Source organism: Barbus barbus (assembly GCF_936440315.1).
Source record: "Barbus barbus genome assembly, chromosome: 43".
NCBI classification, from domain to species: Eukaryota; Metazoa; Chordata; class Actinopteri; order Cypriniformes; family Cyprinidae; genus Barbus; species Barbus barbus.
In genome coordinates this window covers 25,371,464-25,399,169 of record NC_136721.1, presented here as the reverse complement: position 1 = coordinate 25,399,169, position 27,706 = coordinate 25,371,464, and the positions used below count along the sequence as shown (strand labels likewise).

The 27,706-nt window shown below is 40.9% G+C and overlaps 1 protein-coding gene and 2 long non-coding RNA genes across 3 annotated transcripts in view; all 3 read right to left on the bottom strand.

Moving 5' to 3' along the window:
- Positions 1 to 27,706, bottom strand: part of LOC306861931 (uncharacterized protein) — a 1,169,885-nt gene that overhangs the window by 8,701 nt on the left and 1,133,478 nt on the right. The gene's annotated exons all lie outside the window — the stretch shown is intronic.
- LOC306862940 lies at positions 4,960 to 6,607 on the bottom strand. The gene is made up of 3 exons (XR_013783629.1): positions 6,564 to 6,607; positions 6,269 to 6,395; positions 4,960 to 6,111 (listed from the first exon to the last, which is right to left on the bottom strand). It is a non-coding gene; the product is annotated as an uncharacterized lncRNA (long non-coding RNA).
- Positions 19,977 to 22,926, bottom strand: LOC306862939. Its single transcript, XR_013783628.1, has 4 exons — positions 22,856 to 22,926; positions 22,552 to 22,739; positions 22,329 to 22,374; positions 19,977 to 22,196 (listed from the first exon to the last, which is right to left on the bottom strand). It is a non-coding gene; the product is annotated as an uncharacterized lncRNA (long non-coding RNA).

Below are 27,706 nucleotides of genomic sequence, written 5' to 3'. Positions count from 1 at the left end.
CCCCATGTCCCCACTTTTCAAAACGCTTATAAATCACACAGAATGGAGAGTATTGAAAATCTGAAATAGCAGAAAGTCTCCTGTAAGGGAGGTTTAGGTGTAGGGCAATAGCACAAACAGTTTGTACAGTATAAAAACCATTCGGTTGTGAAAAAATAGCAATTTTTACATATGATTTACAGTAGATTTTAATAAATATCAAAAATGTAAAAGGTGTGCATTATAGTTGACACCTAGTTGAACAGTGTACAGTTGTTTTTATGACTGTAAGTCATTCTGCTCATATGCTATTGAAGTTAGAAAAATGTATACCAATATCGCATGTAACTTTAGAGATGGTCCCTAAATATGCGAATATCGAACGTCCAACGTCAAGCCAACTTTATGCCAGTTGACACCCGTATGTCTTAAAATGAGAGTAACCTGTTCCAGCTTTTCGAGGACAAAAGGATCTACAGCCACATCAAATGTAGCTGCTAACTGACCTAACGAGTGTATAGAGGAATCTACTCTGAAGAGAATATAATCAGCAGATAGCGTACTACTAATTTGAACGGTGTCAGCTAGCCTTCGCAAGTCTCTGGCAACTGTTAGCATGATGACTTCAACCATCTCTCTAAAACACAATGCTGAATCAATGCTTGTCAGTTGCCTTTACGTTAACGGGCATTGCTCAGGCAAACAATCGAACGCAGAACTTTTATAACAATCAACCAATGGTGGCATAAAGACCGCCTTCTCTGATGCTTGATAGACACCCTCTCATTAGCATGTTGAGCTGAGGAAATATAAATACGGAGCTACATTCAAAAATGAATAAACATTTGATTGGGGGGGGGGGACTTATTTCCCCCAACATTCGTTTAATTTATTTATTTTCTTGCACATTTAATTATTTATATATTTATTTATACAGGAATATGTGGATTTATATATTTATTTGCACATTTATTTATCTATTTATGTATTATTTTGTGGATTTATTTATTTATTTGCATATTTATTTATTTATTTATTGTTTTTGCAGGTTTGGTCCTCCATACTGTTAAGCCGTCATGACACGCTCGCTCTTCTTACCATTTCTCTTTGCAGTGAAAGCAGATGCCGTTTCAAAATAAACGTCCCGTAAACATCAGAAATAATGCGATCCTTAAACATTGTTTAACATACAAAATATTTAAAAGGCAACACAAATCAAATAGAGAAATTAAAGATAACTCTTATTAAAGTCTGTTACACTATTAAATAATTACCACATGTTTCTCTTTGTCAACGTGAATTGCAATCAGTTTTTTGCTTCTACAGCACACAAAATGAAGATTGCAGACAGGAACACACTGACAGTGTCAGAGCCGGGATACGAACTTGTGTCTCTGGTGCAAGAGTCAAGGTTTCCACCACTGAGCCACAGAAGGAAGTTGAACCCAATAGTCAGACGCGTTCTAAACTCAGACGAGTTTATTAACAAAAACAGTGAAAAAGGTACACAAATCCTTTTCTTAAAGAGAGCCACATAACAGAAAAATCCTTAGTCCAAAAGGACAAAAAATACTCTCAAAAACAACAAAAATAAACACAGGTGAACAATCCAAAAAGGCTTCCTAAGATTAGAACTTAAAGCTAGAGCAGACTTACAGCAGCAACTGCCTGGGAACAACAATAACCAAGCAAAGCACCAAAGGAAGTGATCCCCTTAAATACACATCCCAGAATGAGGCACATGTGAAATCCATAGCACTAATTACAAGAGGCACAGGATAGACATGAGCGTACAATAGGGACCTCTAGTGGCCAAAATATAACATTACAAAGCAAAAACTCTGACAGACAGTCTAATTCAGGGATGCAGAATAAAGAAATGTGGGAAGCATAAACATCGGGAGGTTAACCCCTCAGCAAATGTGCAGTTGTCCCTCTGCCAGCAGATTTAAGATGTTTGTGAATACAGCCCCAGATCTCTGATTCTTCATACTGTTACTAACCTAAACAAAAGGCCAGTGAAAATCCAGTTGTGACATCTAGTGGACAAATTTAACTTCAGGGTGTTACAATAAATAGCCAATAAACACAATTACTGATCCCTTTTTTAATGTATGAAATTTAATGCAATTAATATTAGTCTCAAATCTGTGTAAAATAAATTGTTGAATAATTAGTAGTTTTATCTCTGTTCTGACATAAAAAGTGAGTAAAGAAAACATGAATTGTGGGTTTGCCTGACTCTTGAGTTAACTCATAATCTACTGTCTATTATACAAAATGCTGTTTTTTAGACTATTTGTAGCAAAAGACATTGGTTTATTGCAGCCACAGAGCAGTTATATATTCATGAAAGTATAAGTTTAAAATATAACGAAATATGCACTATTTTGAAGAATACAGTTTTAAGTAGGTTCCCGGACCTCCCATAAGCATTAAGGGTCCCCCCATAACACCCAAAAATATATGGGGTCCCCTGGCTTTTCAATAAAACTATAATACTTGAAACATGAAACTAGTGAAAATTAAAATTAAATAAAAAGATTTGATTGCTGTATTAAATTTAGACCTGCTCATTGTCAGACTTTGTCTTTCTGTGTCCTGTGTTTCCCCTCCTCTCATGTCCATATTTGGTCTTCCTCTTCCTGTCCGCATTTGATGTCATTATTAGTTCATTGATTTCCAGGTGTGTCTCATATAGTATTGTATTTAAAGAGACTTCTGTTCTGTGGTCGTACCTACGATAAAAATAAGAGATTAATTTGTCATACAGATTATAAGAGGAGTTATGAGTGCTTAAATACTAGCTAGACTGACTGTGCTCATTTATAGTGCGTTCTTTGCAGTGCCATTTTGTTCCACAAAAATCACAAATGTGATATTGCTTTTTATACAACAGTTCAATAAACAAGAAACCGATATTTATAGATGTCTTAGACACTATATTGAATAGTTTTGCTCTATTTCGCCGACATAAATGGTTCCAAACAAAGACACAGCACTGTTTTGCGTCTCTGAGGAACATGACGGTGTTTCGTTCCTGAATGAATCATCCGTTTAAATGATTTGGTTCAATCGCAATGACTCACTTATTAACACTGACTTGCAACCACCTACTGGTGGCTGTAATTTCACATTTAAAGTACCTTTTAATTTTTTTTTTAATAATTTAAAATATCAGTATTCAACGTTTTAGGATTAAAATAGCAAAACATTATTTATGCATTTGAAACTGCAGGTTGAATGCATTCATGTCCTGCATTAAACACTGTAAATACATCATCATGCCTCTTCAAATGCAGCTTCTGATGTGTTTCCTCTGTATTGCAAAGACTAATTTTGTTGATGATTTTATTTATTTGGTAAAAGCCCCAAATATCTTATTATTTGACTTTATCGATTAAGATTTGAGCAAAAGATAATGCACACTTCTAGAAAAAAGGCTTTATAAAGTTAAAAATGTCCATAAATGGTAAAAATCACTGTAAACTTGTTGGAAAATATTAATTTCTGTCACTGAAATTAATTGGGACACCCAGTTCGAACACTGAACAAATGATTTATAACTTAATCTACAAAACAGATAAAAAATATTAACATATCACTTTTAATCATCTATGAATGCATAGCCATGTTTTGTAAATGATTAGTTCATCATTAGCTAATTACTTGTAAATTAATTTACAAAACATGCACAAATTATAGCATATCCCTTATTAATTGCTTATGAATGTTTTGTAAATTAGTTAATCACTAACTACTCACTTAAAAATGATTTACAGCTGAACGTTATTATGAAGTGTTACCATTACAGTTAGTGTAGTATTTGAGGTTAAAATGGAGAAAATGTTTTTAAGAGGTGAATTAGAGGCATCTGGTGGCTGGAAATCATTCACATGTATCGCTGTGGTTTAACCTAGTGGCGTGCACAGACCTCCAGACGCAATTACACAGTTATTAGTGAATGCGATAAAGAGATCATTTAAATTTAAATTAAATAAAAAAAAGAGAAATTATTTTTTTATAATATTTCAATGATAGTAACTTTATTTGGTTCATAGACAAATAAAACTAACAAATATGCAACAAAGCATAAAAAATAATAAGTAATATGCAATATGTAATTAATTGTGAGAGCTTGAGTCACCACCAGAGGAGCATAAATTCTATTCAGAATTCTGTGTGTATAGATGTATCTTTTATGAAAAGTAAGTGGAAACAGAAATGTTGTGCTGCACTAAAATTCCGTAAAATTTACGTTAAAAAAGTGGCAGCTGTATTTATTTATTCATCTTTGTTAACGTTGGTTAATAAAATAAATGCAACTGTTCATTGTTATTAGCTGAGGTACTAATATTAACAGATACTAATGTAACAGAAACTTTAACATTACCGTCAATCAATGCTTTAAAAGTATTGTTTGTTCATGTTAAGCAATGTTAACAAAAGGAAGCTTATTGTAAAGTGTCAACCAGAAAATCCAGAATGATAAAGGGACATGTCAATTTTTGTTTTAGTTTTTCTAGTTACAAAAAAAGTGAATTTAATCTTTATACTGTCATTTATATATTACATGTATTATACTGACAGAAAATATGCATTTTATGTTTTATTTGTTGTTTTGGGTTGTTTTGTTATTTGCTGTTTTGAATCTTAGTGTTGTATTGTATTTTCTGTTTGTAATTTGACATGCAGTTTACAAACATTACTCTTTGCCCACTGTTCTGTGTCGGCCCACCTACACCTGATGTATCTGTCTCTCTAGATCTCATCCCACTTGTCTCATTGTATTTTCATAGTGTTGCAGCTTTTCTTACAGCGCGAAGTCATTTTGTGACCCAGAAATTTCTTTTGCAGAATTTTAGTAAATTTCTGTGAGATACTAGCAAGATTTAGGGCTAGAGGAACATCCTGGACTTTATTGTGATGACAACAAATGTGAAGACTAAAAAATGTTTTTTTTTTTGTTTTTGTTTTTTTCTAAGCAGAACACTTTTTTTTTCTTTTTTTTTTACAAATTGCTTCTCAGTGACTCGACCCAGCAATAGCTTTTCAGAACAAGTCTTGTACATTATGAAAGCATGTTAAAACAAATCTGTGGCCATGAGTGATGAATCGAAAGTGACTTTCATTTGCATGATTCAAATGAGGCATCATAAGCTTTTGGTTCATGTGTTTGAATGCAGAACTTGATTTTTATCTGATTTTGACCTTGATCTGCTGGCACCATCAGTGTTGGCATGATGTTGTTTTGACATCAATCTTCACTAAATGTAGCTCACATTCTCAGACAAGGTTTAAATTGCTTTTATTTCATTTCATTTTTTTTACAGTATTTTTTTTTTTTACTGTAAAAAAAAAAATCATTTTTATTTTTTACAGTATCCTACAATATCAGCAGTGTCAATGAGAAAGGGTCATGTTAGCACCTTTGCATAAGAAATACAAAGGCTTTGCATATACAAATGATGTTATTCCATACCAGTGATGTGGTGGAAAGCTCTGAGCAATGCAAACATTTGCATTGTGCTTTACTGCATATCACTCTGTTTTACATTTCACATAGATTTTTGTTATTTTTTACAAACTGAACATCAGTCTTATAACCACAATGTATCATGAAATGAAACACAATTTAAGTACAACTAAATATTTGTGTTACCCAGTGCTATTACATATTCATTACAATAAATGCAATCTAAAAAAAATAATTTAATTCCAAATTAATTTCTTTATGATATTACAAGTTACTGCATCAGTTCTTATAGTATTTTTTTTTCTCTGTATATGATGTGTAAATATGTCACCAACTGAACTGAGCTGATAATGACATTGGTTTCTCCAGAGCTGCTTTACAGCTGAACTGAATTGAATTACTTTAATATCTGATAATTTTTACACAGTTACCAAACTGAACCTCATCTAAACAATGACACTGTTGTTGCATTTTCTTTTAGAGTTGCTTTACAGTATAATTTGCATCACTGAATCATTATTTTCTTGTTTATCATGGTAAAGCTGCTATTGTATTGTATTGTAGAGTATAAAGCAGTATAGAGATAAAGGTGTCTGGACTTGACTTGACTTGAAGATCAGAATGAATCTCTGCCGGTCTGTCTGCATTGTGAAAAACTAAAAATCACAAACCGTAAAAAAAAGAAACAAAACAGTGTCTGATTATCTTCATAAACAGTTTATATAGCAGATGAAATGACAGTACAGGATTGATTTGACACATTCAGACACCACAGAAGATAAACGACAACAGTGTTTAATCATAAATACTCACAGTTTGGTGTTCCACTATTAATGCTGTTCCGTCTGACTCGTCTGTGTCTTTTTCTTTCTTGGTCGATTAGATTGTCTCTCATCCTCTTTGTTTGGCATCCTGTAGATTTTGATTTTCCACAGATATTCTGCAATTAAATAATTTTAACCCTGTTAACTTGAATTCTGTTCTTGCTTTATACATTGCCAAAAGTAGAGATATGATTTAGAGTTCAAGTTTAATTAACGGTTGTTCAGTGAACTTATAAAACACTTATAAAACTTATCAATATCTAGTATAAAATAGTTTTAATCACCGTGTTGTGCAGTCTGCCTGAAGCCTGATGAAGTGATTTACTCTGATTTACATTCCTGCCAGTGGTTGGCTTTGCCACGCCTGTTCTCTCTCAATCTTTGATCCATTGATTTATCCCAACATATTTAGCTAATTCCAAACCACATCAGTCTTAATAATTGCTATCAGGACTGTACATAATTGTTTATAGTTGATATGTAATTGTTGATGAGTGGTTTGAAGTGAAAAATGCCTGATGTGCATAATTGTTTGGCAGTTGTTTCTACTGGTAAAATAAGATTTAATTGACACACACACAAAGTCACTCTAAACCTGTCTGTACATAAAACCTTTAAAGAATCAGTCTTTGTGTATTTTCTGACACTTCAGTTTGTCATTCTGAAGTGTTTCAGGCTTTATTGCCTAAATGCAAAGTCTCTGACACACCTCTCAACGAGTTCACTGTTTTACATTAGTCTTTTGTAGTTTATGTGTGACTTTGTTTTAAGGACAAATTCATTGGCTGATAATCACGCCTTTATTTAGAATTTCTAGAGTATTGTATCCTTTTCGTATTATTTTGAGGTGGTCCTATAATCTAGGATGTGGTTATGAAAACTGACTGTGTGAAAATACATATATGAAACACCTGATACATATTTTTATAAATGTTCAAACAGCTAAATGATTTGTGCACAGACACATGCACATATATGCAGCTCACATCTGCTGTGACTTACATTTGTGGGTAATTTCATTCAAAGTGACTTACAGCATTCATATGTTCCCCAGGAATCACCAATTGATATGTCTGTTACTATATACCTCCTGTAATTTCAGGTCAATCAGATCATCACACGCTTAGATATGAGTCTCCATGGGTTCTCTCTGTCTGATGGACATTTAGAAAGCTGTCTAAAAACTTTCACCAAAAGGGGAGCCCCTTAAATGTGCGTTTTTTAGAAGTTTAAGCCTTTATTTTGGGTAAGTTTCACTACTGTAAAATTAAGAGATTAATGTTCAGACTTTTGTATATTATAACCTGGAACTTGGATGTGGGAAATAATTACATTAGATTTAAAAGATAGTTTTAGCAACACAGTGCAGATGCTACAGAACACAGTTAGCTGACTAGCTGGATAAGATTGTGTGCTACGCTAATATATTGCTTCACAGACATTACTGACTTGTGCTTTTACATCCATGATATTATAAATTGACAGTTTATTGCTGGTCTGTGGTTTTACAGTGCTGTAATTTTGATAGATTTCCCATTATTTTAATAGTTTATCCTTCATCTCGCTCTCGCACTCATTTATTTGAAGGGACAATCAACATTTGTGTCCGCACTGACCATTGAATCACCCAATCACACAAACACACACAATGAGCTCATTCTTACACACGGCAGTGCTCTCTCGTTCTCTCTCACACACACACACACACACACACACACACACTGAATCAACAAACAGCCAGAAGACTCTGCTAACAACGACACGATCCATCTCTAACACCACACTCTCTGAGACAGTGGGTGTACAGAGGAATGTCCTGATATATCCTGTGTCAGTCAGTCCACAGTCACAGTCAGCCAATGCTGAAAGAGTCCAGTTGTGTCTCGCATAGTGATCCAGAGTTTTAATGAACGATTGAACAAACACATACTGAAGATAGTATATTTCTCACTTAATTATGGTATTTAAAGCATTTTTCTACTGCTGTTGAGCTTTATTGAGCCTCTCCGTTCTGTAAAAACAGATAAACGTGAACACACACACACACACACACACACAAAGGGCGAAAGTGTTCAAAAACCATCCAATTCTTCTGCTTTTTGCGGCCCATTAGCACAAACCAACAAAGTGAAATCTAAGCTCACAGTTGATCTGGAATAATAGTTAAATCCCTTCTTGTGTGACTCTTGTTTTGTTGCTGTGCTCCTCCTGTGTTTTGTGTTCTGTTTGTCTATACCGCCCATGTTAGTACCATCATTAGTTCCCATGACAATTTATTAGCTCCAACACGTCACTTTCTGTTTGGAGCTGTTTGCGTCCTCGGACTGGGAATTGTGTTTCTATAGCATCACTATCAATGCCTAAATGAATCTGCAGTGTCAGGTGGTACAAGCAGGAGCTCTCAGTCTCATCTTACAAGCTGCAATTAGCTACCAGTTCAACAAGGACACAGACGCTTTTTACATATTGAAACCTCAGTAATGTTCAATATTGTCAACATGGCATGAATGCTCCTACAGAACACGTGTGTTCCTGCAGGAGCACAAAAAAAAAACAAGAGTCATAAAACAATAACTAAAGTCATGACAACATATTTTATAATCATACATATACATGTTTTAGAAATGTACAGAAAAAAATATTGTTTGTATTATGTACAGTAAAAACTGTTGTGTTGATATTGGTTGATTATATTCAGTAGGTCTATAATAGTTTGAGTATATAGTAAAACTAAAATACAAACAATGTAAAATAAACATCGTTTAATCAGAGACTGAATATAAAACCTATTCTGCTGGTCCGGTGAAAGCAGCTGCTCCTGGCTGAAGAGAAAACACACTCTCAGAACTATAACACACATACAGTATACTGTCAGTATAACAGAACTGAGTGTATTTAGTCATTTAGTCTGTGTATGTGATCGGTGAGAATCTCACCTCATCTGAGAGTCACTCAGAATAAAACTGTGTGGATCATCAGAAGCTAGACATTAAAAACACAAACATCTGATTATCCTCATAGTTTTTATTTAGTAGATAAATAGTAACGTTTTGGGGTTGATTCTGGCTCGCAGTCTTCACTCTAATTCATCCCAAAGGTGTTCTATCGGGTTGAGGTCAGGACTCTGTGCAGGCCAGTCAAGTTCTTTTACACCAAACTCACTCATCCATGTCTTTATGGACCTTGCTTTGTGCACTGGCGCGCAGTACTGTTGGAACAGGAAGGGGCCATCCCCAAACCCACAAAGTTGGGAGCATGGAATTGTCCAAAATCTCTTGCATTCAGAGTTCCTTTCACTGGAACTAAGGGGCCAAGCCCAGCTCCTGAAAAACAACCCCATGCCATAATCCCCCCTCCACCAAACTTCACAGTTGGCACAATGTAGTCAGACAAGTACCGTTCTCCTGGCAACCAGCAAACCCAGACTCGTCCATCAGATTGCCAGATGGAGAAGCATAACTCGTAACTCCAGAGAAAGCATCTCCACTGCTCTAGAGTCCAGTGGCGGCGTGCTTTACACCACTGCATCCGACACTTTGCATTGCACTTGGCGATATATGGCTTGGATGCAGCTGCTCGGCCATGGAAAACCATTCCATGAAGCTCTCTAGGCACTGTTCTTGAGCTAATCTGAAGGCCACATGAACTTTGGAGGTCTGTAGCGATTGACTCTCCAGAAAGTTGTCGACCTCTGCACACTATGCGCCTCAGCATCCGCTGACCCTGCTCTGTCATTTTACATCGCCTACCACTTCATGGCTGAGTCTTTCCCAATCACTTCCGCTTTGTTATAATACCACTGACAGTTGACTGTGGAATATTTAGTAGCAAGGAAATTTCACGACTGGATTTGTTGCACAGGTGGCATCCTATCACAGGATCACACTGGAATTCACTGAGCTCCTAAGAGCATCCCATTCTTTCACATATGTTTGTTGAAGCAGTCTGCATGCCTAGGTGCTTCATTATACACCTGTGGCTATGGAAGTGATTGGAACACCTGAATTCAATTTATTTGATGGGTGAGCGAATACTTTTGGTAATATAATGTATCTGAAGTATATTCCCATTCATATTTACATTTTTTAGCACACCAGGGTGACTACCCTGCTGAAAAAAACAAACAATTGAACCCTGCCCAAAACACAATAGAAAATGTAATGAATTTAATGGTTATAATGGAAATTGTATTGGTTTTAATGGAAACTATAATGGTGTCTACTGGTATGTGATGGATTCTATTGGTGGGATGTTAAATTATATTGGAAAAATGCCCAAAACACACTACATAAAGGAATTTTGTAATGGTTTTACTGGAAAAAGCTAATGGTTTATAATGGAATTTAAATGGAAACCATTGGAATTTCTGTGGTGGTTTCTATTGGGCTTCTATAGTTTTTTTTAGCAAGGTAGGAGTATGAAATATATATATATATATATATATATATATATATATAAAAGAATAATGCATACTGAGCACAGTAAATATGCTATAGTGGTTTGTCTTCCATCAATGAGCTGCAGTACTGCTTGCTGTGATCTTCCAGATGATATCAAACTAAACTACATCAAGACTGCAAACTGAAAGACAGATCAAATAAAACCATCTTAAAACAAATAAAACCCTCTATAAAGGGATTTATTCTGTTCATTAAAGAGCAATTAAAATATGATTAATATCCTAGTTTAAAATGAGATATCCTATTTAAAACAGCTTTAAAAAAGAGATCTGTAATTTTCATCATAGGTACACCTCAACTGTGACAGAAAAACAAAAAAAAATTGTAGACCTGCACAAGGCTGGCATGGGCTACAGGACAATAGGCAAACAGCTTGGTGAGAAGGCAACAGCTGTTGGCACAATTATTAGAAAATGGAAGAAATTCAAGATGACTGTCAATCTCCCTCGGACTGGGGCTCCATGCAAGATCTCACCTCGTGGAGTATCAATGATCCTGAGAAAGGTGAGGGGTCAGCCTAGAACTACACGGGAGGACCTGCTCAATGGCCTGAAGTGAGCTGGGACCACAGTCTCAACGGTTACCATTATGGCGCTTTTACACTGCATAGTACGGCACAGCACGGTTCAGTACACCTCACTATTGGCGAGTTTTCCACTGGGAACAGTACCTGGTACCTGGTACTTTTTTTAGTACCACCTCGGCCGAGGTTCCAAGCGAGCCGCACCATTGATCACTGATTGGCCGGAGAAAATCATCACTGCCTGCATCATTGAACTTTCAGCACGAGACACAACAGACCCGCTAGATTTAAATCAGCACAGCCAGCGAAGGATTGAATGCAACTGTTTTGAATGAGCGCACCTTTTTTAAACAACCAAAAAATGGCTGTTTCGTTGTCTGTTGAGGAAGTACAGATGTTCCTCTCTTCTTTGATAGCCAAGGAGCGGATCCAGCGAGAGCGCGATGGAGCGATGCAGAATTAAAAAGTTTTCCAGGAGTCACGGCAGTAGAGGCGGCGCAACTATGACAACACGTGAATAATCCCGCCCACTCTAAAGCGGTACTAAACTGCAGTGGAAACACAAAACGAGCCGAACTGAGCCGTGCCGAGCCAAGTCGTACCACGCAGTGGAAAAGCGCCAATAGTAACACACTACACTCTCATGGATTAAAATCCTGCAGCGCATGCAAGGTCCCCCTGCTCAAGCTAGCACATGTCCAGGCCCGTCTGAAGATTGCCAAAGACCATCTGGATGATCCAGAGGAGGCATGGGAGAAGGTCACGCGGTCAGATGAGACCAAAAAATAACTTTTTGGTATAAACTCCACTCGCTGTGTTTGGAGGAAGAAGGATGAGTACAATCCCAAGAACACTATCCCAACCGTGAAGCATGGGGGTGCTTTTCTGCAAAGGGGACAGGACGACTGCACCGTATTGAGGGGAGGATGGATTGGGCCATGTATCATGAGATTTTGGGGAACAACCTCCTTCTCTCAGTAAGAGCATTGAAGATGGGTCGTGGCTGGGTCTTCCAGCATGACAATGACCCCAAACACACAGCAAGGGCAACTGAGTGGCTCTGTAAGAAACATTTCAAGGTCCTGGAGTGGCCTAGTGTAACAGCACGGCCAGGCTCCCCCGTCACTCAACTCCCAAGATCTGCCTCACCTGACTTCTAATCACGCACACCTGCACCTCGTCATCACCCTCATCACAGACACTTCATAAGCACTCACCCCAGCCACCACAGTTGTCCGATCTCGTTGCTACCTGCCGGACTCTACTCTGAAGCTCTCCAGTCGATGAGTATTACCTCTGATCATTTACCTTGTGTACTAACCTGCTGTTCTCCGTCCCGTCTTCCTCTCAGTCTTCAGACCCGTCTGTGTGTGATCATCTGTCTGGGATCCGACTCCTCTCCGATCACGCTCCACCCGCCTGCTAGGCAGAAAGACCCGATTAGCACTATCACCCAACACCTGCAAGATTCACGACCAAGAAGCTACTCACCTTGTCTCACGATCACCAGCACCCAAGTCCTGTAAATAAAGACACATTATTGCACTTACCTTCTGAGTCCGTCTGCATCTGTGACAGAAGATCGGACCAAGACCGGTAACAACATGAGCACGCCTGATCCCTTCCAAGAGCTAGTCGACTTAGTGAAGAGGCTCCTCACACCAGCTACCACCTCTTCACCACCCCCCGTTTCACTGAATCCACCAGCCATCAGCTCTCCTTCTCCGGTAATGTTCGCCAGTCCCATGGCCAGACCAGCGCCCTACTCAGGTGAACCAGAAGAATGCAATGGTTTCATTTTGCAGTGTAATCTCACTATCGATCTTCACCCACAAATGTTCACCTCAGATAAATCTAAGATAGCGTTCATCATCTCCTCACTCACCGGTCCAGCGCTCAAGTGGGCAGAAACTATTATGTCTCAAGCTGGTCCCGCGACTCACTCCTTCTCCCAGTTTATGAGCCATTTTCGCGAAGTTTTCAGCCACTCACCAGGCGACTCCACAGTTGGCGAACAGCTGTATCGGCTGCGGCAGGGCTCTTTATCCACCCGTGAGTATTCCCTCAAGTTCCGTACCCTCGCGGCTGCGAGCGGATGGAACGAGCCCTCGCTTCTGACTGCCTTCCGCCAGGGCTTAAACCCCTCGGTGCGCTTACAACTTGCAGCTTACGATGACACTTTCGGCCTGGAGAAGTTTATCCAGCTGGCAGTACGCTGCTCTAACAGAATGCGAGCCTGCAGCCCTGAGTCCCACCAGACCAATAACCCCCGCACTACATCCACGCTGCCCTCGTCTGAAAGTAACCCACCTGAGCCTATGATCACTGATTCCTATCACCTCACTCCCGGAGAACGCCGAAGACGTCTACAAGGGGGTTTGTGCCTATATTGTGGAAGCAACTCTCACCTCATCCTGGATTGCCCTCTTCGTCCCTCACGGCTGACGGTGAGTGGACTCCGACCTACCTTCCCGAAGATGCAACCTCTTACCACTCAGGCTCAGCTAATCACCGATTCCTTTTCCCTGTCAGTCACCGTCCTCCTCGACACCGGCTCTTCGGGGAACTTCATCTCTGGTCTCCTCTGCAAGCAGCTCCAGCTCCAGACCATCAACACCGAGACAACTTACCAAATCGAAACCATAACAGGTAAAGCCCTTTCCCGTCGTCTGGTGAAACACTGTGTGGGGCCTTTACTACTACAAGTGGGCAGCCTGCATCAGGAAGAAATTCATTTGCTGGTGATAGAGGAGTCACGGGTGGACATCATCTTGGGTCTCCCCTGGTTCATTCAACATAACCCGACGTTGTCCTGGAGTACCGGTGAGGTTTTAAAATGGGGTAGTTGCTGTTTCCCAAGATGTTTCCCATCATTGCCGTCGCCCACCGCTGAGACCCAAGCTTCACTTCCCCTCTACTCCACCTCCATAGAGAGCCCTGTCGCCCAGCAGTCTGTCGACATCCCAGCCGAATACAGCCAATTTCAGGACGTCTTCTGCCCAAAAAGGGCTTCTCAGCTACCACCGCATCGGCCATGGGACTGTGCAATTGATCTGCTACCGGGTGAGTCAGTACCGCGGGGAAGGATTTATCCTTTGTCACTACCAGAGCAGAAGGCCATGGAGGAGTACATCGAGGAGGCATTGCGACAAGGTTACATCACACCATCTACCTCCCCTGCTGCGTCCAGCTTTTTCTTCGTGGCCAAGAAGGATGGTGGCCTTCGCCCATGCATCGACTACCGTAAGCTCAATGACATCACAGTCAAGTATCGGTACCCTCTTCCTCTTGTCCCTACGGCCCTGGAACAACTCCGCGGCGCAACTATCTTCACCAAGCTGGACCTCCGCAGCGCCTACAATCTCATTCGGATCCGAGAGGGAGACGAGTGGAAGACCGCTTTTGTCACGCCCACCGGCCACTATGAATATAGGGTTATGCCCTATGGACTCGTCAACGCTCCCTCGGTCTTCCAGGGATTCATGAATGAGGTGCTCCGGGAGTACCTCCATCGTTTCGTCATCGTCTATATTGACGATATTTTGATTTACTCCCGGAGCCTGGCCGAACACCGCCAACACGTTGCGGAGGTCCTTCAACAGCTGCGGAGGTTCCATCTCTACCTCAAGGCCGAAAAATGTACCTTTCACCAAACCCGCGTCCACTTCCTGGGCTATATTATAGAAAAGGGTGGTGTCCGCATGGACAGAAAGAAGGTGGAGGCCATCACCTCTTGGCCACAACCGGGTACCATCAAGGAACTGCAACGCTTTCTCGGATTTTCAAATTTCTACCGTCGTTTCATTGCTCAGTACAGTACCATCACCAGCCCTCTCACAGACCTCCTCAAAGGGGGAACCAAAACTCTTGCATGGAACTCCAGCGCCACAACAGCTTTCCTGAACCTAAAGAAAGCCTTCACAACCGCACCACTCCTAGTTCACCCTGACCCGAATCTGCCATTCGTCGTGGAGGTAGATGCCTCCACCACAGGTGTTGGTGCGGTTTTGTCCCAGCAGCAGGGGACGCCTCCCAAGCTCCATCCATGTGCCTTCTTTTCCCGGAAACTCAGCCCGGCGGAGAGGAACTATGATATCGGGAATCGAGAATTGTTAGCTATCAAGCTCGCCCTGGAGGAATGGAGGCACTGGTTGGAAGGGGCCCTTCATCCCTTCCTGGTTCTGACGGACCACAAAAATCTTCAGTACTTGCGTGAGGCCAAACGGCTGAACCCCCGCCAAGCCAGATGGGCTCTATTCTTTACCCGGTTTAACTTCAAGATTTCCTATCGTCCAGGGCCCCGTAATTTGAAAGCAGACGCTCTCTCCCGAGTCCATGCCCCTGAGGAAGGTCCGGAGGAGCCAGAGGGCATTCTGCCGACGGAGATGTTAATCAGTCCCATCCAATGGTCCTCTCCACCAGTCGCCTCAGAGAATCCTCCTGCCAATCCGCCGGGCTGCCCTCCAGATCGCCAGTATGTACCTAGAACTCAACGAACCCCGCTCATCTTCTCGTCGCATACCTCCCTCGGTACTGGCCACCCCGGGGCCAACGCCACCCTCTCGCTGCTACAAGATCGCTTCTGGTGGCCCAATATGGCCAGGGACGTACGAAGGTTCGTTCAGGGCTGTCCGGACTGTGCCATCTCCAAAACCTCCCGTCATCTCCCCTCTGGCAAACTCGTTCCACTTCCCACACCTAACCGCCCGTGGTCACACCTAGGAGTGGATTTCATCACCGACCTGCCCGTCTCGGACACTTTCACCTGCATCCTTGTCATCATAGATCGATTTTCCAAGTTCTGCCGCCTAATCCCGCTCACAGGCCTACCCACGGCTCTTCAGACTGCCGAACTACTCTTCAATCATGTATTCCGCCACTATGGCATACCAGAAGATATTGTGTCCGATAGGGGACCCCAGTTCATATCACGTGTTTGGAAGGCCTTCTTCACTCTCCTAGGTGTGACCGTCAGCTTGACATCCGGCTACCATCCGCAGTCTAACGGACAGACTGAACGAAAAATTCAAGAAATCGGCCGTTTCCTAAGAACCTTCTGCCATAGCCACCAGAACTCTTGGAACCAGTTCTTGGGCTGGGCCGAGTACGCGCAGAACTCCCTTTACCATCCTAGAGCAGATCAACCCAGTAACATACAAACTTCAACTACCCCCTCAGTATAAAATTCACCCTGTTTTTCACGTGTCCCTGCTAAAACCCTTCTACCCTTCTGTCTCCCCAGAGCCTGGTCCGGTCGAGGAACCCCCTCTCCCTCTCATCGTAGACGAAGGCGCCATCTACAGGGTGCGAGAGATCCTACATTCCCGGCGCCGTGGTGGCAGGTTGGAGTACCTTGTAGATTGGGAGGGCTATGGCCCCGAGGAGCGCTCTTGGGTACCCAGAGAGGATGTTCTCGATCCAACCCTTCTGTCGGACTTCCATGCCGCTCACCCGGAGCTCCCAGCCCCACGTGGTCGGGGTAGGCCACCACGACGCCGGGGTCGGCCTTCAGGAGCAGGCCGTGGAGAGGGGGGTACTGTAACAGCACGGCCAGGCTCCCCCGTCACTCAACTCCCAAGATCTGCCTCACCTGACTTCTAATCACGCACACCTGCACCTCGTCATCACCCTCATCACAGACACTTCATAAGCACTCACCCCAGCCACCACAGTTGTCCGATCTCGTTGCTACCTGCCGGACTCTACTCTGAAGCTCTCCAGTCGATGAGTATTACCTCTGATCATTTACCTTGTGTACTAACCTGCTGTTCTCCGTCCCGTCTTCCTCTCAGTCTTCAGACCCGTCTGTGTGTGATCATCTGTCTGGGATCCGACTCCTCTCCGATCACGCTCCACCCGCCTGCTAGGCAGAAAGACCCGATTAGCACTATCACCCAACACCTGCAAGATTCACGACCAAGAAGCTACTCACCTTGTCTCACGATCACCAGCACCCAAGTCCTGTAAATAAAGACACATTATTGCACTTACCTTCTGAGTCCGTCTGCATCTGTGACACCTAGTCAGTCTCCAGCCCTGAACCCAATAGAAAATCTATGGAGGGAGCTGAAACTCTGTGTTGCCCAGCGACAGCCCCAAAACCTGAAAGATCTGGAGAAGACCTGTATGGAGGAGTGGGCCAAAATCCCTGCTGCAGTGTGTGCAAACCTGCTCAAGAACTACAGGAAACGTCTGACTTCTGTAATTTGTAAACAAAGATTTCTGTACCCATATTTGCCCCACTCTATATCATGTGATGGCAAACACAATGTCATGTTTGTTTAGTCCAGATAAACATGACCAGCTGCAGAAGGGGAAGCACATGATATTTGTTTATTTTTGATATTTGAGTCCCTGTCTGAAACCTGAAACCAGTATAGGGGAATAATAGAAATGCAGAACCGATTTTGTAGTTGGTAAAATGCTGTATATGCCTTTGACCTGTGGCTGACCACCAGACATGCTCACTGTGAAGGACACTGAAAATAAGAGAATATTATACTGATATGAATTATACCGATCTGGATGAACTCACAGAGACTGTGACATCATATATCAGTTTCTGTGAGGATATATGCATCCCCACCAGGACATTCTTATCATTCAATAATGATAAACCGTGGTTTACTGGGAAACGCAAACAGCTTCGTCAGGCCAAAGAGGATGATTACAGAAGTGGGGATAAAATCTTGTATAACCAGGCCAGGAACAGACTAACAAAGGAGATCAGAGTGGCTAAAAAGAACTACTCTGAGAAGTTGAAAAAATAACTTTCAGCCAACGATCCGGCGTCAGTATGGACTGGTCTGAGGAACATCACCATGTACAAGACACTACCCCCACAGTCTGTGGAGAATCAACAACTGGCTGACGATCTCAATGTGTTTTACTGCAGATTTGAAAAGGCCAGACTGACACCCAGCACCCGCTCTGATCTGCACTTCACACATTCACCTTCCCCCCCTGCAACCCCCCTTACTCCCTCCCCCACCATTCTACCTGCGTTTAAAGTCTGTGTAGAGGATGTGAACCGGGTCTTCAGTAAACAGAAATCTAGGAAAGCTTCAGGACCAGACGGTATTTCACCTGCCTGTCTAAAAGTCTGTGCTGACCAATTGGCCCCCATCTTTACACAAATCTTCAACAGATCTCTGGAGCTGTGTGAAGTTCCCTGCTGCCTCAAACGCTCCACCATCATTCCCGTCCCCAAAAAGCCCAAAATCACTGGACTTAATGACTACAGACCTGTCGCACTCACGTCTGTGGTCATGAAGTCACTTGAGAGACTGGTCCTGGCCTACCTGAAGGACATCACTAGACCCTTGCTGGATCCTCTTCAGTTTGCCTATAGAGCAAACAGGTCTGTGGATGACGCTGTCAATATGGGACTGCATTACATCCTGCAACACCTCGACAAACCTGGGAATTATGCAAGGATCTTATTTGTGGACTTCAGCTCGGCCTTCAATACCATCATACCTGACCTTCTCTCAGACAAACTGAGACAGCTCTCTGTGCCCTCCTCCATCTGTCAGTGGATCACCAGCTTCCTGACAGACAGGCAGCAGCTAGTGAGGCTGGGCAAACTCACATCCAGGACTCTCACCATCAGCACTGGCGCCCCTCAGGGTTGCGTTCTCTCCCCACTGCTCTTCTCCCTCTACACGAATGACTGCACATCAAAGGACCCCTCTGTCAAGCTCCTGAAGTTTGCGGACGACACTACAGTCATAGGCCTCATCAAGGACGGTGACGAGTCTGCTTACAGACAGGAAGTTGAGCAGCTGGCTGTCTGGTGCAGTCTTAACAACCTGGAGCTGAACACGCTCAAAACTGTGGAGATGATAGTGGACTTCAGGAGAAACCCCCCTGCTCTCCCCCCACTCACCATCATGAACAGCACTGTGACTTCAGTAGAGTCATTCAGATTCCTGGGCACCACCATCTCTCAGGACCTGAAGTGGGACAATCACATTGACTCTATTGCGAAAAAGGCCCAGCAGAGGCTGTATTTCCTCCGCCAGCTAAGGAAGTTCAACCTGCCGCAGGAGCTGCTGAAACAGTTCTACTCTGCAATCATCGAGTCTGTCCTATGTTCTTCTATAACTGTTTGGTTTGGTTCAGCTACCAAAACAGACATCAGAAGACTACAACGGACAGTTAGGACTGCTGAGAGAATTATCGGTGCCCCTCTGCCCAGCCTCCAAGAACTTTACACCTCCAGAGTGAGGAAAATGACTAAGAAAGTCACTCTGGACCCCTCACACCCAGCTCACTCTCTCTTTGTACTGTTGCCCTCTGGCCGGCGCTACAGATCACTGAGCACCAGAACAGCCAGACACAAGAACAGTTTTTTCCCCCAGGCCGTATCCCACCTGAACAACACATAACACACCCCGGTACTGGGGTGGTGATGGCGCAGTGGATAAGACACATGCCTTTGGTGTGAGAGACCCGGGTTCGAATCCACTGTGAGACACCAATGTGTCCCTGAGCAAGACACTTAACCCCTAGTTGCTCCAGAGGCGTGCGACCTCTGACATATATAGCAATTGTAAGTCGCTTTGGATAAAAGCGTCAGCTAAATGAATAAATGTAAATGGTACTGTACATCTGTAAATAACTCATCAAACCTTCATCTGTACATAGGACACATGCACATTCACAGTTCTGTCTATGGTCATGTCTCTTTTCTGTATATTTTTATTTTTATTACTATTGTTATTCTTAATTATTGTATATTCTCTTCATTAGTGTTCTTTATCACCTTAATTATATGTTGTCTGCACTATGTTTGTACTTTCTGTACTGGAAGCCCATAACACCAAGACAAATTCCTTGTGTGTGCAAACACACTTGGCAATAAAGCTCTTTCTGATTCTTATTCTGATTCTGATGAGAGTGAACTGATCCTGTATGTGGGCAATATCTGAGGAAATGGCACTAACATTTGATGTTATTCATGCAACATTTCATATTATATTTTAATAAGTAATTATGTTTTTTCAATGTTTTCAGAGCAGCCTATCTGGTAGCATCAATCATTGCCATATTCACAGTCAATCTTGATTAAGGCTATAAGGGATACAGCTAAAGCTACCAGGCATGTGCACATCAGTATAGTGTAATTTTTGTCACACTGTACAACAATAATGACTTTTTTTGCATTATTGTAAGGGATAGGTTTAGGATTGGGGTAGGTGTAGACAGTAATAAAATACAATCTAATATATAGAAAATTTAATTTATTGTTAGCTTCCAGTTTTAACTGTATCCCTAGTCACAACCAATAATCAGTGTTAATTTTGTCAGGCATTTTTGATTTAGTCTTAGTCTTTATCTTGAGACGAAAATGCTTAATAGTCTTAGTCACATTTTAGTCATTTGAGTCTATCATAGTTTTAGTCTAGTTTTAGTCATTTGAGTCTTTCATAGTTTTAGTCTAGTTTTAGTCGACGAAAAGTCATTGCATTTTTGTCAACTTTTAGTCAAACTGCAGTTACCAACATTTATTTTGGTAGCTATTTTATATGTAGTATTTAAACAAAAACAGTCATCAATTCTTCTCTCTTTAGACCAAATCAATTAAGCTTAGTTTTGAGAAATTTGAATCAAGGATTGAATTTGGAAAAACTGGAATAAATTTTTATTTTTTGGTAGAAATATAAATTAAACTCATTTTTCAGATACAGTAGGTTTCCTTAACAAGTATACATTTATTTAACATATTTTGGTGGTTAACATTTATGACACAGATAATTAGGAATGCTGTCAATTTAAGACGGAAGGTATGTATGTAATAGCCTACTGACATACATTCAGTTTTCACCCACCTGTTTAAGCTCACTTAAACCATAACGGACTGTATTTCCGTGAGATGCTCTACACGAGAGACATGTGGACTGCTGTGTGTGTATTTGAGCTCTGAGAACTGATCGCGCGCTGTATGAGAACTGAAGAAGTGGCGCGTGCGCGAGAGAGAGCACTTCTATCAGTGCGTTTCCGCCTATTGCACCTTCGCTGACTTTAAGTTAATCGACAATGAATTGTGACTCCCGGGAAAAACGGGACGTCTGGTCACCCACTCCCTAACCCTTCGTGTGCTGAGGCCATTGTTTCAGATCGCTATAGTTCGCGTTTTGGTAGCCTATCCGTCCACTGCGCTGCCATACTGAGACTAGATATACAAACGCCCCTTATCCAATGACAGAGACGCACATTTTGAAAGACAAGTCAGTTAACTTAGCCTATAGGATGTATTTTGAATGTCTGGTAGTCCTCAAATAACATTTTAGTCCCGTCTCGTCTTGTTAACGAAGACGCGCATACATTTCGTCATAGTTTTTATCATCAGATATTAGTTTTAGCTCGTCAACGTCTTGTCTTAGTCACAGAAAAAAGGTTCGTTGACGAATATTTTTCGTCGTCGTCTTAGTCAACGAAATTAACACTGCCAATAATATTATTTCGCCACTCTATTCACTCTGAACTTCAGCAGATCGTCTTGACCAGCTACATGTTTAAACCATCTATCTATGTACATGTGATTGGCTGATTAGATATTTGAGTTAACGAGCAGTTGATCAGAGCTGCATTCAGCCCCGACAAAACGTTGCAAAACGTTTATTAAAAGGAAACGATGGTGCGTTGAACATCCTGTTCTGATGACGCAAGTGTTGCAGCTATGGCAGCTGTGAAGGCCATTCTTTGTGTTCTTTTAGAAGAATTTTCGGAGCCTGATGAAATTGGTATAAATACATGTTTAATAGTGCAAAATAAGCTCGATGTTACAGTCACTGCCCTTGCCGTCCAGAATAAAAGAGAACATCCAAGTGAAGGGATTTGTGGAAACTGACATTGCAATTACTACATGACAGACTTAGTAGTGAATATAACGTATATTCTGCAGGTCCAGTGAAAGGAGCTGCTCCTGTCTGAAAAGAGAAAGCACTCTCTCTCAGAATTATAACACACATACAGTAACTGTCATTATACAGTACATGCACACACTTTTAGTGTAACAGAATTATGTGTATTTATGTCTATATGATCGGTCAGAATCTCACCTCAACTGAGAGTCACTCAGAATAAAACTGTCTGAATCTTCAGAAACTAGACATTAAAACACACACACACACACACACACACCATCTGATTATCCTATTAGTTTTTATTTAGTAGATAAATAGTGAAGTTTTGGGGTTGCTTTTACATACAGACTCCAGAGAAGATTAAACTGCATTATGTAGCAATAAACTACATGTTTTATTTAATATCATGAATACTCACAGTTTGGTTTTCCACTACTAAAACTGCTCCGTCTGACTCGTTTCAGGCTCTTTTTCTCTCCTGGCTTGTTAGGTTCTCTCTCATCCTCTTTGTTTACCATTTTTCTCTCTGTTTAATTCTTCTGCAGTTTGTGATGCTCCACAGATCTTCTGCCATGAATGAATTTCTCTTAATGTTTTTTTCATTATCTGTTGATAAAAATGGAGATATAGCTGATGAATATATCCAGAATAAATATATATCCAGAATTAATCATAAAACACTTTAGTCTTGAACACAACTAAAGATAACCGCGTGTCATTACCTTGTGATGAGCTGAAACCTTCACTACAGCTCTGAGATCTCTGCTGTTGTTTCTGAGTTTTAAGCACACCCAATACACAGGCAACGCCTCTTCTGACACTGAGCCTAAATAATAAAAACAACTGTGTGATTGTGTTGTTCGCACATCTGGTGGTGAATGTGGAAATCCCCTGATTAAGTGATAGTGAAAGTGAAAGTGAAGTGAGGTGTGGCCAAGTACGGTGACCCATACTCAGTATTTGTGCTCTGCATTTAACCCATCCAAGTGCACACACACATGGAACAAATTATTATTATAATTACAGTGTTTCCAACCTTTTTTTAGCCACCAAAATCCCACGGCACACCACTAAGCACTGAAACATAGCAAAATTGCACAAATATACATTGCTTCAAATGGCATATTAAAACTAGATATTATATTAAAGGTAGTACTCCTATTTAATGTGAAACTTGATCTTAAGTCAGGTAGGAACCCAGGGTCATAGGTAGCTTTATGTTGTTGGTGATGATAAAATAACAAATTTACATATTGTTGCTGTTCGGTGGAAAACCGAAACCACTACCGCTTTCAGGAAATGTAAAAAACAAACAAACATAAACTTTTATGCTCGCACCCAAGGTTTTTTTTCTTTTCTTTCTTTTTTTTTTTTTACAACTCTTATTTTAATTAAACGTGCAACGTTCTTATTCTGGACTCATCTGCTTGTCTCTACATCATATGCTTTATTAATAATGTGTTTATTGAGTTTGGTCGTTTAAAAACACTGTTTTAATGCATTAAGCCACGCTAAGCATTTTCAAATGTCCCTCCGGAAGTGCCGCTGCTTCCTTTTACACTGAAATGCCTTCCGTTTACACTGAAAAGTTCAGCACATCCACATATGAAATCACTTGCATATACATATATACACAGCTAAAGCATGCGTCTTTCTTATGGTATACGTTTGTGAATTTTATTTTGTATGTTTGCGCGAGTGTTTTATGGGTGTGTATGCGCATCAAGTTTATATGATGTTTTATTAACACATTTCGGGAGGAGCACGTTCAGATAATTAACCTAATTAACACGAGAGGAGAACAATCAGTAATCAACCCAGTTAACAAGATAAGAGGAGTGTATATATACACAGCAGACTTACCTCTGTTCATTCGGGTTACACCTTTTGCCATTATATCACAGACTCAGCTTTTCCCGTCCAAACAACGAGACCTATACTAGGATTCTTTTGGATCCTCCGGCCAATCCTCCGGCTCAATGATTGCTCCTTCTCCTCCAGACATGGCTGCCGAGCTCCAGGCTTCGTCACGGCCGCTGCTCTCTGCTCGACCAGCCACACGCTCTCCATGACACCGAGGCTTAACCTCGCCTCCACCAGCACCACTTTCAAACTTCTTCCCCGGCATCCTCCTATCATTCAGCCGCGCCAATATTTTTTTTTTTACCAGAGTACATGCTACATGTGCACCAGCCATTTTACCTGGCTTCAGTAATCACACCAGATGGCTAGCTGCAGCTAGTTTGCATATCAGTATTTGTGAATTGTTAGGCCTGTTATGTTAGATCATTACAACATTACTAACTTATTTCAATATTTCTATTTTATTTATACTTATTTCAATAATTAACAAGCATTGTAAAACAACAGCAAGAATGCTGCACTGGTCTAATAACGTAATCATCATTGCTCTTTGGATAACGAGGTAAATATCCAAATAAAAAAAGATGAAATGGGCCTGCTCTTAGACACTCATAGTAAAGATAAAAAGCCTTTAATTCACCGAGCTATATGACTCGTTTTTAAACGACAACAGTGCTCCAGCTTTGAAACGTTTGAAGCCTTCTGTCAGAGGCTTGAAGACAAATTATCGAGAGCTTTATGTTAGTACTACTATATAAATCTTACGTTTATTTTTACAACAAAGCCACAGTTTAATTGATAATTGCAGCAGATACCATGTAAATGAAATGTTGAAGCCTGGTATATTTTAATCATAACAATTATGTATGTTTTTGTCAGGTACACTGTCATCCAATCGCACGCCAGCTCCAATATAGATGAGATGGTGAGACAAAGCATTGCGACAGACGATGTTCTCTGTCTGTATAACCGAACAGGGAAAGATGGGAAGGTGTTTCCACCTGTGCTCCTGACATGTTTGAAAAGTCTATAAGTTGTGGTTTGCTATAGAAACGGGGAAGTCGTGGCCTAATGGTTAGAGAGGTGGACTCGTAATCCAAAGGTTGTGGGTTCGAGTCTCCGGCCGGCAGGGATTGTAGGTGGGGGGAGTGAATGTCCAGCGCTCTCTCCACCCTCAATACCACGACTGAGGTGCCCTTGAGCAAGGCACCGAACCCCCAACTGCTCCCCGGGCGCCGCAGCATAAATGCCCACTGCTCCGGGTGTGTGTTCACGGTGTGTGTGTTCACTGCTGTGTGTGTGTGTGTTCACTGCTGTGTGTGTGTGTGTGTGTGTGTGTGTTCACTGCTGTGTGTGTGTGCACTGCTGTGTGTGTGTGTGTTCACTGCTGTGTGTGTGTTCACTGCTGTGTGTGTGCACGTTGGATGGGTTAAATGCAGAGCACGAATTCCAAGTATGGGTCACTATACTTGGCTGAATGTCACTTCACTTCACTTCAAAATATGTCATCACCTTGCTTTTTGTGTTTTTGGGATGTGTCCGGTCTTTTCAAGCACACAATGAAATAGAGGCGAAGAAGCAAAAAGTTGTCACAATAACTACACTAGAAGCTGAATGTATTTGCCAAGTTGAAATTGTGTCCAATGCCAACACCAGGCTGAAAACAAAATAAAGAAGAAAAACTGACTTTTTGTTTGATTGTCTTTGTTGATTTAAATATGATAAATGTTTGAGATGACTGATCCATTATAGATAACGGTGAACTAACACAATTATTGCACAACTAGTGGTCTCGTATCTCACAGTATGAGCACACAGTGAGAGCGCTGTGTGGTTACACTTTTAGCTCACTGACACATATTGTAACTACACCATGAGAATATTGTGAGATCATAGTGACATCATTGTGAGATCAAATTGCTGACTGGGAACAGATCAATATTAATTGTAATGTAGAAATTGTCATTGAAGCTGCTTTGAAACAACGTGTTGTGGAAATAATTTTGTGGAATAAAAAAATTAACTCCTAGAAATAATCCAAATCCAGATTTGTGTGAAGAAAGTCAAACATTTCTCCAACAAATGAACGCAATAAACAGACTCAATATTTACAATAATTTTCCATTCATTTAGATTACATAGTTTTAACATAAATCTATAAACTTAATGTGATTCATATCCATCAGTCATACGTGAATGAAACAGGTAAGATTTATGTAATAGTTCACAGCAAAGTCCCCACGCTGCTCAGTGTTCATGTGTTTTCACACTACAGAGGGCCCTATTTTAACAATATAAGCACATGGTCTAATGCTGCCTTCACGTGCTATTTCCCACTTATGAAGTCGTGATTTACAAGAGTGTTGTATTCAAGTGCTTTAATGTAGAAAGATAAAAGGCGTAGGTTAGTAGATTCTTAGCTTCCTGCAATTGCAAAAATTACATAGCAGAGGAAAATACTCAGTGGAGTTTGTATTTCTCCAGGAGCTTCAGCTTTGAAAACAGTGGCACTGAGATCCCGCAGACTTAAATGAATTTCATTCAGAGTAGAAGATATGTCTGCCAGATATGCCAGCTTCTGAAGCCAGGTGACGTCCTGCAAGTAAGAAGACAAGTGAAACGGGTTATGAACAAAACATTTCCTGGCCTTCACATCTGAGCTCAAAAAGTCTTGTTAAGACTGTGTTATGTCCTGAATTAAATTAAAAGAATGTCACTAGAATTAGAATTTAAGGCGACAGTCTTTCAATTTAATTCAGGACATTAATTCAGTAAATGTATTTCAGTTATCAGCTTACAAATAATAATGATAGTGTTTTTGCTTTTTTTTTATTAAATTTAAGAATCAGAATTTAAGATGATGTTCTGCTGTAATGGACTGTGTTGTGTTAAACAGTAGAGTCTCGTGTAAAGTCTTGATCTCTTGTGTTTCTGTTAAAGTCATTGATGAGCTGCTGATGTGAATCAGGTGTGTTTCATCACACATTTACATCTTCTTCAGCTCTGGGTCACAAAATTAACCTTTACACTGAGATTTGAAACAATATGACTGCGTCTGAAATCAGATGAATTCACTGAGCAGGTGCTTCTCTTGAATAATTATTTACTTTGTGATCATTGAAAGGTGATGTTCTATATAGTACGAATGCATCAATTTATTTTAAATTAAATAGTTTGTACAGAAATAATTGCCCTGTTTTTCTCATTTCTGTAGCTTTTAAATGAAAAAAACATATTGAGACTCATTTTAATGCATTTATGATTTATCCATGATTTTACACACATTCTTCACTCGGGAGATTAGATTTGCTTGATGTGAAACATCATCTTCATCATCATCATCATCATCAGATGAATGCAGAAAGAGTGTCTGGTAAGAAGAGAAATGCTGTAAATCTGGAGAAACAGAGAGATGTTGTGTGTGAAATGAGAGATGAAGCACATGAGAAAGCTGAGGATAAAAGTGATTCTTCTGTCAGAAACAGCATCAATACACAAAAGCAAAAGCACAGATGAAATACTGAGCAAAGGTTTGGAGTGAGTCATGAACAGAATTGAGTGGAAATGAAAGAGATCTGGATTCTGATCAAACCATTCAAAGCTTCAGAAGAGATGAAAACAGCAGAACTGATCCATTAGAGTCACATTTCACATCTTTGTGTTTCACTTCAATAATGTTTCACACTTTTCTGTCTGTGTTTAGTGATTTC